At 43.1% G+C, this 10151-nt stretch overlaps 1 pseudogene; it reads left to right on the top strand.

Moving 5' to 3' along the window:
• Nucleotides 1-4177: 4177 nt before the first annotated feature.
• On the top strand, nucleotides 4178-7986 carry LOC101869765 (prolactin-like; annotated as a pseudogene).
• The last annotated feature ends 2165 nt before the right edge of the window (nucleotides 7987-10151 follow it).

The raw sequence follows: 10151 nt of genomic DNA, 5'->3' as shown, positions 1-10151 counted from the left end.
TCACCCTAAGCTCCCCTGACAATCAGCCAGCAAAACCAGCCATGACCAGAGATAAGTGATGGGCATCTATGTCCAAATGAACCTCAGAAGGTGCCCATTTCTAAACCCTAGATGCCTACAGCTGAAGAGAGAAATCCTGATTTGGATGACTGGAAGAGTATGGGAGACACTGAATTGGGCACAGCTCTTTTCATGACGGGAGAGAGAAGAGCGGAGAAGTTAGAAATTAGAAAAGCCAAACACTTCTACAAAAGCAGAAGTATGCTTTTTTGTTTATCCTCTAAGTGGGTAGTCAGCTCTTCTTTCACTTCACTTTTAAAATCCAGGCTACATGATTTCAATACAGGTTTATTCAAGAGCTCATGTTATCAACTTCCAGAGTAAAAGTTTGTGACTTGTTCCTTCTGGAGTTGTAGACCATGCCTATTACTGTTATAGGAAAAGGGCGAATCAATGGTGAAGAGCACTTGGTTGAAACAAACCTTTTCATTTCAGTTTTTACTCTTTTCTGATGTGAATTTAGGAGTGATTTTGAGGACATAATGAACTTCAGGTGGTCTTGCACTATAAAACTCTGGCAGGCTGGACAGGAGAGAGGTCTGATACGGCCTACTCACCCTGCTGCCCATGGCAGGATGTACATCACTGCTGAACGTCTGAAAACTGAAAGCTTGTAAGAAAGGTTAGATAATGATGGAGCTTTCATGATGCCCCTGAGCAATCTGTTCCAGTCCTTAACTCTCCTAACCATTAAGAAGTTATTTCTAATGTCTAATTTAAATCTCCCTTACTGCAGTTTAATCTTGTTATATCTTGTATCCATAATGAATGTAGTGAATAATTGATTCCCTTCCTCTTTGCTGCTACCTTCCTTATGTCTGAAAACTGCCTCATCTTTCCCTGCTAGAGAGTAAACAAACACACTTCCTTCAGTCTTTCCTCATAGGCCCTGGCATGTTTTAACCTGTGATCATTCTTGCTCTTTTCCTCTGGGCTCTTTCAATCTGGCTCATATCTCTACTGAAATGGAATGTCCAACACTGAACACAGCATTCTAGCAGAGGCCTTACAAACAGAAAGTATGGCAGAAGAACTCTTTTGCATGTCTCACAGGCAGCATTTCAAAGGATGTAACGCAGATTTCAAAACAAATTAATGAATAAACCACTCAAAGCAACAGTAAGGTATTACTGACTTAGGTTCAGGTTGTCATTGCATACAAGCCACAATCCCCTTCTGTTCAACTGCTTCCTCATTCTGTATTTGGGCAGTCTAAGCTCCTGTCTAAGCATTTGCTTTTTACTGAACTGTACCTTACTTTCTTAGTGCCATTCCTCTAATTTTCAAGGTCATGTTGAATTCTAAAATGAAGGTGATGTCTTCCAGCTTGGTGTCATCTACAAACTTAAAATATTGATATATCCTTCATTAAGAAAATACCATCCATTTAAGAAAACAGAACCTTAAAAAAAACATCATTTACTGCGGATTCTTTCTGCTAAAGAAGCAGCAGGAGAAAAAGTAAAGGGTATAGTTGTAGAAACCAAGAGAGGACAAAGGAAGCAAGAGGCTTTGCTTTTTTTGCTATGCAAGTCACTATGCAAGCACTTTCCACAGCACAAGCTCACAGCTCCTTCAAAACTCCAAAGCTGTTTTAACATCTTAAAGAACCTTTTCTAGGGTAAGATTTGTATATGTCAGGATTTCTCCAAGACACAAGAAAACCAAAAGAAAATGGCTATTGACCAATAAAAATAAGTAATTTATCCATGTGCTCCCCCTATGCACACTACCAGTGCTTTTCAGATACTTTCATATGCATGATTGCTCATTTTCTGATGGTTATCAGAAATAATATTGGTATTCCAAGCCTTCTGTTGGACCACAAGTCAGATCTATTTTATCAGCTACCAAAGAGCTCAAAGATATTGCTAAATCTTCCTGTATGATCCCCATTAAGAACTGGCTCAGCAGCTCCAACCACTCAAATTAACCATATTGTTTTATTCATTAGAGATAAAGCAGAGGCAAGAGAATGATAATAACCTCTGCTGAATAGTATAGATCATTAAGCACATCTTAATTAACTATTTTTTTAAGTAATTTTAGATTTTTAGTTTTTTTAAGAGGATAAAAGGTATTTTAAGGACCCATTGCACTATCAGCCTTTAGAAGTAATTTTGGGGAATTTTAGAGAAGTGACTTTGGTCTGTTGGGTTCGGAAATGCATTGACTTGAAGGGCTGACTGAGCTGGTAGCTGATAGAGGCTGAGGAGTTTGTGGACTAGTCCAGTAGTGAGATTTCCAGTATCTCCTGATATTGATCCAACTCCATCAAGAAAAAAGGTTAAGTCTTTTTGGAGATTGCAGTCACTTAACTAAATCAAATCTAGCTAGCTCAGTGCACATCATAGTAAGACAAGGTCCCCAGAAGGACACACAATTTGTGTGGGCAGCTCAGAGAGAAATAACCTTCCTTTGAGATGTCTTTATTAATGAAGGCTATCTAGACTGTGTGAGAAAGGCATCTGAATATTCCTTCTCATGCGCTGTCTGATCAACCTTCCTTTGGGCAAAAGGAAACCAAAATCTCTTTTTTTTCCTACTCAAAAATCTGATTCATTCCCAAAGAGCCAAATCCAAAGCAGGTGCAAACAAGAAAAACAGAATCCATGCAGAAAGCAAAAGCACGCAAATGAGGGGCCCTACTTCACAAGGACTTCTGCCAGCACTAAAGGTCTTCACTTCTCAATGTTTTGAACCTGTTCATGTCCCAGAATGTGTCAGCTTTGACAGGCTTTGAAGTTCAGTGAATAGCCATGAAGACACCTACTCAGAGCCTAGAAATTGACACCTAACTCCTTGCAAAAGCTTTTCTTTCAAAAATGTGAATCCTTTGGAAGTGCCACTTGACTCCATGCAGAATGCAGTGGCATGACAATTACTTTTAAGATTGGGATATAGAAGTAGCTGCATTTACTTGTTTTCTGCTGATTTTTTAGCATCCACACAGAGCATAGGTGACCAAGGTCATTTCTTCCTTGGCCAAGAGCTAGTCAAACTCATGTCTTCCACCTCTAGAAGGCATCCTAGTCACCCAGCTGTCTTCAAAAGACAGGAGAGAGGGACATTATTCATCATTCTAGCGGAGGTATGGCACTTCCATTTTCCATAAAGAAAACTGGGATTCAGGGTCTAGAAAACAGATATGTGACTCTAGCATAGTGGCTGGGGTACTCACAAAAGAAATATGACAGTTTCATGTTAAATGTATACTCATTTCTAAACAGACTGCTACCTTGGTAGTTAAAAACTTCAACATAATGAAAGGCAGAGCTGATTCGTTTTCCATGTCATAAGAGCCAGCAGTTATGGCAGTCCCCCAGCCAACCTCAGTTTGAATACCCACAGATGGGGAGGGTGCCTGATTCTAGCTCTACAAGACCCTGAGCTCTTCCCATTGGATTTCAAAGGGGTAGGGTGCTAACACCTAGAAAACACAGTAGTGAGACCTTGTTCTGAGGTTTCCCTGTTGGTCAGCTTGAAGCAGCTCCTCATTTGACATATCAGCAGTCATAAGCCTCATGGCAAACATCCTAGCTTTCCTTGTATGCCTTGCAGGATTGCTCAGGACCTCAAACACAGAAAGTGAGAACAGCTACTCAGACCACAGGACTTGCACTCCTTTGGGGACCCTTATCTAAGTGCATTGCTGTGTTACTTCCTTAACCTTTTAGCTAGAAGGGACATCACCAACCATCTTCAAGCATACTCGCTCCACCAACTGTGCAGTCACCAGCCACGACACCTCCAGTGAACTTACCTCTGACCTCCAGTGAACTTACCTCTGACACGATCATGGCAGCCCTGGTCCCACGGCGGGGTCAGCAGCAGCCACACCGCAAAGCCACTGACACCCATTTCTGCTGCGTCCTCTGGGTTACCGGGGCAAGCTGGTCCCACGGTGCGAGGGTGCCCAGGCCCGCCTGCCGAGCCGGGAGCCCCGCTCCGGGCTGCTTGCTCACGGTGGCCGCGGGCTGGGCACGTCATGACCGGGAGATCCCTCACACGTACAATCCCATCCCGCATATAAATACATGCATCATGGGATACGGGGCCAACGCCGGCGCCGGCCGACCCCAGCCGTTCCACGCCAGGCAGCGAGCTCCGTGCTGTCATGGTCCTCACCCTGGCGGCGGGGCGAGCAGGTGAGGGCGGTGGGGAGCAGAGGGGATGGGGGGGGGCTGGGCCGGGCTGTGGCCCCATCCTGACTGTGGCCGATCCCTTGGACCGGGTGATCGGGCACTCGGGAAGGGTCACAGCTTGTCCACAGCGCTCTGCGCAGAGCTGGGGAGTGCCGGGCTGCCACTGCCCTGGGAGCAGCTGCCGGCGGAGCGGGGTGCTCGGTGTTCCTGTAGGTTTTCTTCCCCCATAGGAAACCCACTTTCCTCCCCGTGACAGCGAGCTGGGGAAGCCGCTGGAAGTGCCACACGGAGGGTATGCTCCCCCCCAACCGCAAAGAATACACCCAAAAAGTCCTGGAAAGGCGGCGGGTGAAGGAGGGGCGGTAGTGGGGTACCGCGGCCCTGCGGGGCTGGGGGGCTGAGAGGGGCCTCAACGGGTCACACCACCCCCTTTGCCTCCCTGAAGGAGGGTGAAAATATCCCCCGTCCCGTCTGAGCCCCAGAATGTCCACCCCTCAGGCTGAATTGCTCCTCCCTCCGGCTCCGGCTAGAGGTAGACAGAGAGGGGTTTATGCCTCTGGTGCTTCAACAGTAGTTTGGGTTGAATAAGCTGATAAGTTTTGACCCCAAAGAAGTGCACATCACAGATGAATTGCATAAGAAACCTTAGTTCGCTGTGTTTTAAAAGCTCTATATAGTTATGTATGCTCAGATCGTATTTATTATAGGATATTGCAGTAGTATTTCATCCAAATGACTGACAGAAAGACATCCCTTTGATTTTGTTGTGGCAGTCTCTGTGGAACAGAGACTGAGAAACCCGTGAATGTGACAGATAAGTTAAATTAATCAGTGTCACTGCAAAGTACAAAAAGCAACCAGGGGAAAGAAATAACAGTCATTATCTCTGAATCGGTACTTAGGTAAGGGGAAAAGAACAGCAAATTGTTTTAGACAAATGTAATGGCAAAGGGCAAAAAAAATACTGTTATTAGTTTGGAGAAGAGCAGGGAGAGTCTATACAGAGAAAGAGCAGATTAAAGCAGAGGATACAGCAATGGGAGACATTTTTGCCTTTAGGAGGAGACAGATGGAGATGAACATTAACGTTTTGCTCTTTGGTTGTGATAGAGTAAGGTGCTTCCCCCAAGATGTTTAGAAACTTCCCTGGAAAGGCAAAGGGAAAGGAAGCCCTGACTGCTTTAGAATGCTTTAATTACCCAACCTTATTTCTGAACCTACATTGCAAGCGAGGTCTTGCAGCCATCAAGTCTGTTAGAGGATCATAGAATAGCAGGTTGGAAGGGACCTCCAGGATCATCTGATCCAACCTTTCCTGGCAAAAAGCAACCATCTTGACCACCAGGCACCTTCTGGGAAGTGTGTCTGAAGCAAACCTCTAACCAACACAGCTACAACCACATCAGGTGTGAGGAAACACCAGCAATTCCATCAGCAGAGATCTCTAGGTGAGGCTTCTTGAGCACTTGAGACCTCTAGGGGTTCCTGAAAGCTTTTTGAGTACCAAGTCTGACAGGAACACCAGCATTGTGCTAATGCTGTATTCACTGTTTAAGGTACAACTGTGATTAGGAGTCTAAGAAAGCTGAAAACAAGACAAATGCAAAATTGCTTCTATATAAGCAAATAACCAGAGTGGCCCTTAATATTTGAAAACTACTGACTGAATACTGCAAACTAACAGAGACATTCTTTACTGTTTTAATTTATAAGAGCGAAGAACTAACTCACTTGATCCTGAGATTTTTGCAAGCCTGGAAGGAACCACTTTCCCACTTTAACCAGCATATTGAGCACCATTGAGAGCTACCTGATAACAGCCTTTTCAAAACTAAGCAAATCAGCAATATGGTTACATGAGCTGAAGACTGGGCTTGAGAAAGTAACAGAAAAGGCAAGGTTTGAATTAGCTTTAATTTATATCAGTCATGTGGTGTGAGTGACTTCAGGATGGGGCAATATCTGCTTTCATGTGCGCTCTAGCTTAATGCCAACAGAAGCTCTGATCCAGCAACACTGGGCTTTGTTACAGATACAGGAATTTTTCAAAAGATGTCACTTAGTTTATGGATTAGCAGATACACAGATGGCATTATGAATGCCCATAGGTGTAGAGCAGTATTTATTAATACAAAATATATAAAAGAAAAATACAAGTACGGAGATTAGAGCTATACGCATCTTCATATATGAGCCAGTAATGACTTAAATTTTCTGGGGCAGTAAGGAGATGTAGACAGACCAACAACACACACATAATTATTGGGTTTAGTTTTGCAGTATTTACATTCTAAGTAATCCAAGTATCAATGCTGTCTGATGCAAATACCTCTTTCCTAAGGCAACAGTTTCATGCCAGGATAAGTTCTTCAAGACAACAGTGGCATTGTTTAAGTCAGATGCCGATCAAAAACAATTTCAAAACTCCATTCTAAATCCTGGCAGCTCATATCTAAATAATTGGATGTACCTTTTTGTTATTTCTGTTTCTGTCTTCTCATTACTAACTAGAAGTCCTGATCTTTGCATTTCTTGTGCAGCCATATTCAAATTCATTTGTAGTTGTGGCTAAACAAATAGGCTGTGTGTCCATTCTGAAATGTTTACACCGCCAAGGTATCTCTTTCATTAAAATGTGAATAGTAAACTAGTATCTTACACAAATAGATCACCTCTCAGCTTTATGAACACAGATGCAGAATACAAGTTTTAAAATTATAAGTAGTTCATTACTAGAATAGGAGGAATTGTACCTTGCTCTAAAATGCAGCCCTCATGGGGGTCACTCAGAGTTACAAATGGGAAGTCCAAGTGTAGCCATGGTTCTGGATTAAAATGGCCTTAAACTTAGAGGTGCTTTCTTTGCTTCATTCTTTAACTGAAGCAAGCCATCAGCTATAAACTAGCTGCGCACTTCTGGTATATTTACCTGATTTTATTTTTCTAACACCCCTCTGAAGGAATTAGTAAGAAGTAAACCTTTAAAGGTTCAACCTCTCTGTACCAAGCACATACGAAAAGGTAGAAATATAATTAAAAAGAAATTAAGCAAAAATACAATTGAATCCCAGCATTTTGCAGCTGTGTTTTTTCCTAGGACACTAATTCTGTGCTTGGTTCTGTTGTGAAGCTCCTACTCTGAGAGGTGGTAACAGGCTGCAGAATTCTGCAGGTTAAACAGCACTGGCAAATGCTCACATGAGAAGCTTCCCTTCACAAAACTTATTAAAATAAATGGCTAAAAGGATCTCAAGATTTCTTTGCTACATTACTTCAAGAGGAAGTAATTATCAAACAGGGGTTCCTATACTTAAACTCAGATGGAGTTATATACCAGTATTCTTGCACTACTAGTATACCAAATCATTTCAGGCTAGTCTGAAGGCTGTGTGGATACCATTAACATAAAAAGACAATGTTATTCTATTTATTCTATGATTCTGTATGTATCTTCAATTAGTTTGTGAAAGGCTCAGGGTAAAACAGCCCAACATAGTGATGTCTCAGTTGGCTTCCGCATTAGTATTTTAAAGATTTATTATATGTGTTGTTATAAATTGTACTTCTTTTTCTGTTTTCAATACAGATGCAGTCAATGGGGATCACCAGCAATTCATTAAACAGAACATCATCCTCTGAAGCCGCTGGTTTATCTATTAGTAATGAACCAAACATGATGAGTGACTCAGACTTTATTCACTGCTTCAGGAGAGACTCCAATAAAGTACAAAGCTACTTAAAAATTCTTAAATGTAGGATTATGCCAGAAAATAGCTGTTGAGTTGTAATGTCTTGACAAGTAGTCTTCAGTGTGTTGTTTGTAAGGGTAGAAAAATAGAAGTCAGAAACAATCACATTTACAGTAATTTTAATAGGAAAGTGGTTTTGAAATTCTCTGGCAGCTACTTGACACAGCTGCCCTATACTAAGATGAAATATTAAATAAGGCACCATTATGTGTATGTGGGTTAATGCACCATGTAAAAAGGAGTACTCTAGCAGCAGATAAATAGATGTCCTTGTCCATTACACTGTGACATTATGACTGATTCACACGGTTTAGATATATACGTAATTGAAAGTGAAATTCAGTTTGTTAAATCTCCATACTAATATATCTATATACTATCAATAAAGTATATTTTTATGTACAAAAAAAGAATAGTTTTCCCCTATTTCTACATACACACATACCCGCAGTACATTGCTTAACACTGAAGGGTGGTATTGCTGTGGCTCAGTTCATATAACTGCAGTGCCCACAGCAGACTTCTATGTTCACATCATACTTATTAATTTATATGGGTCTCCACAAGTGCCCTATAAGTCTAGTTCCTAGCATGTTCATTCATTATGAATGCTCTTCTACACTTCATTGGTTTAAATGGAAACTCCTAAAGAACAGTTTTTGTAGGAAAGGTATGTCAGAATTCTAGCTCAAGCACCATTTCAGTCCAAGAGCTGAGCATGGCTGCTGTAGCAATAAGTCTCTTTCCTGTCACACTCTGACAGAGGGCTTGGAATTTGCAGTAATGATGACAAACTCCATAGCAAATACAAATCCAAAAGCTGTCAGATATTTTATAGCAGTCGCATTTTCCTAGCAGCAGGGTGGTGCTAATGGCTGTTTATAGAACAAAACATCTTTGTATTCAAACCCTAAATGAGCCATTTGAGCGGGCATTTATAATCAGCATGGATTTATCTTTAATATTCTTGATTATTTCACCCCTGAATGCTCTTTTCTGCCTTCCCCTGATTTTGATGGTTGTGGACAGTAGTTGAAGCTCAGGCTGCCAAGAATGGAGACTGAAATGCTGATGATTATTTAATAATGATCCTGGATTTGGGCTTGAGAAACTCAGCAGGGAAACAATTTGAAGAAACACTTATGGAGAACAGAGGAAAAACCTTTTCTGTTGTATCTCCATAACTACTAATATCCTCAGGTATCTGCTATCTAGTAGACAGCTGATGGACTTTATCAGCTAGAAGCTATGAGCATTCACAATTCTGGTTCCTGTTTGTGCCAGGTATGGTAGAAATACGAGGGGTTATGTAGTGCCTGCCCTGAAGAAGTTATTAGCTCCAGTTCCTTAAGGAGTAAGATACTACCAACAAATAACAAAATAGCAGCATCATGTGCAAATTTTAAAGAAATTCCGGAAACAAAGCAAACAAAACACAGCTCTAAAGAGAGTAAATGCCGGCTCCTCTGGGCCAGCAGAACCAGAAAGGGGGCTCTGCCTGCATCTATCCGCAGTCACCGATGTACCAGTAGTTAGTGGTTTAGCGTTTACCCCGTCACATAGTGTAACCGTGCAGCAGCACTCCGGTGGTGTGTCCCCGCCGTGCCTTTTAGGGGTTATCGCTGGCTCTGAAATGCTGAGGCTCGGCAAGGGAGCATTCCCCCCACATCCCGGCAGATCCGCCGCAGCCACCCTGCATCAGAGCAGAGGTGGCAGACACTGGAGGCGTTACCGGCTCACGCAAGGCTGACGGAAGGACGCTCACTCCGGTACCGGCCGTGACCCGCTCGCCGGGGCCTGACGCGCTGCTCCCCGCGCCGACACAAGGGGGCGCCGTGTGGCGCAGCTGAGGGTGTCCGTGTCCCCAGGCAGGGTCGGGGGGGCTCTCGGGGTGAGTTACCACGTGACTCGGAACTCCACCGTAACGGCTACGAGGAATTCCCAGCGCTGGGAAGACATCCCAGGGTTTGCGGCTGAGGGTGAGGTGGAAAACACGTTGAAATGGGACAGGTCACAGACTATCACAGACTGGTTGGGGCTGAGAGGGACCACCGCGGGTCAGCTGGTCCAGTCACCTACAGCACATTGCTCAGGATGGTGCCACAGGGATGATCAGGAGCATCTCTCTTATGAGGAGAGACTGCAGGAGCTGAGCCTATTTAGACTAAAGACTGAGAGGGGATCTCATTAGTGCATA

Source organism: Melopsittacus undulatus, chromosome 5 (assembly GCF_012275295.1).
Source record: "Melopsittacus undulatus isolate bMelUnd1 chromosome 5, bMelUnd1.mat.Z, whole genome shotgun sequence".
In the NCBI taxonomy this organism is placed as follows: domain Eukaryota; kingdom Metazoa; phylum Chordata; class Aves; order Psittaciformes; family Psittaculidae; genus Melopsittacus; species Melopsittacus undulatus.
This window is presented reverse-complemented; position numbering and strand designations above follow the sequence as displayed.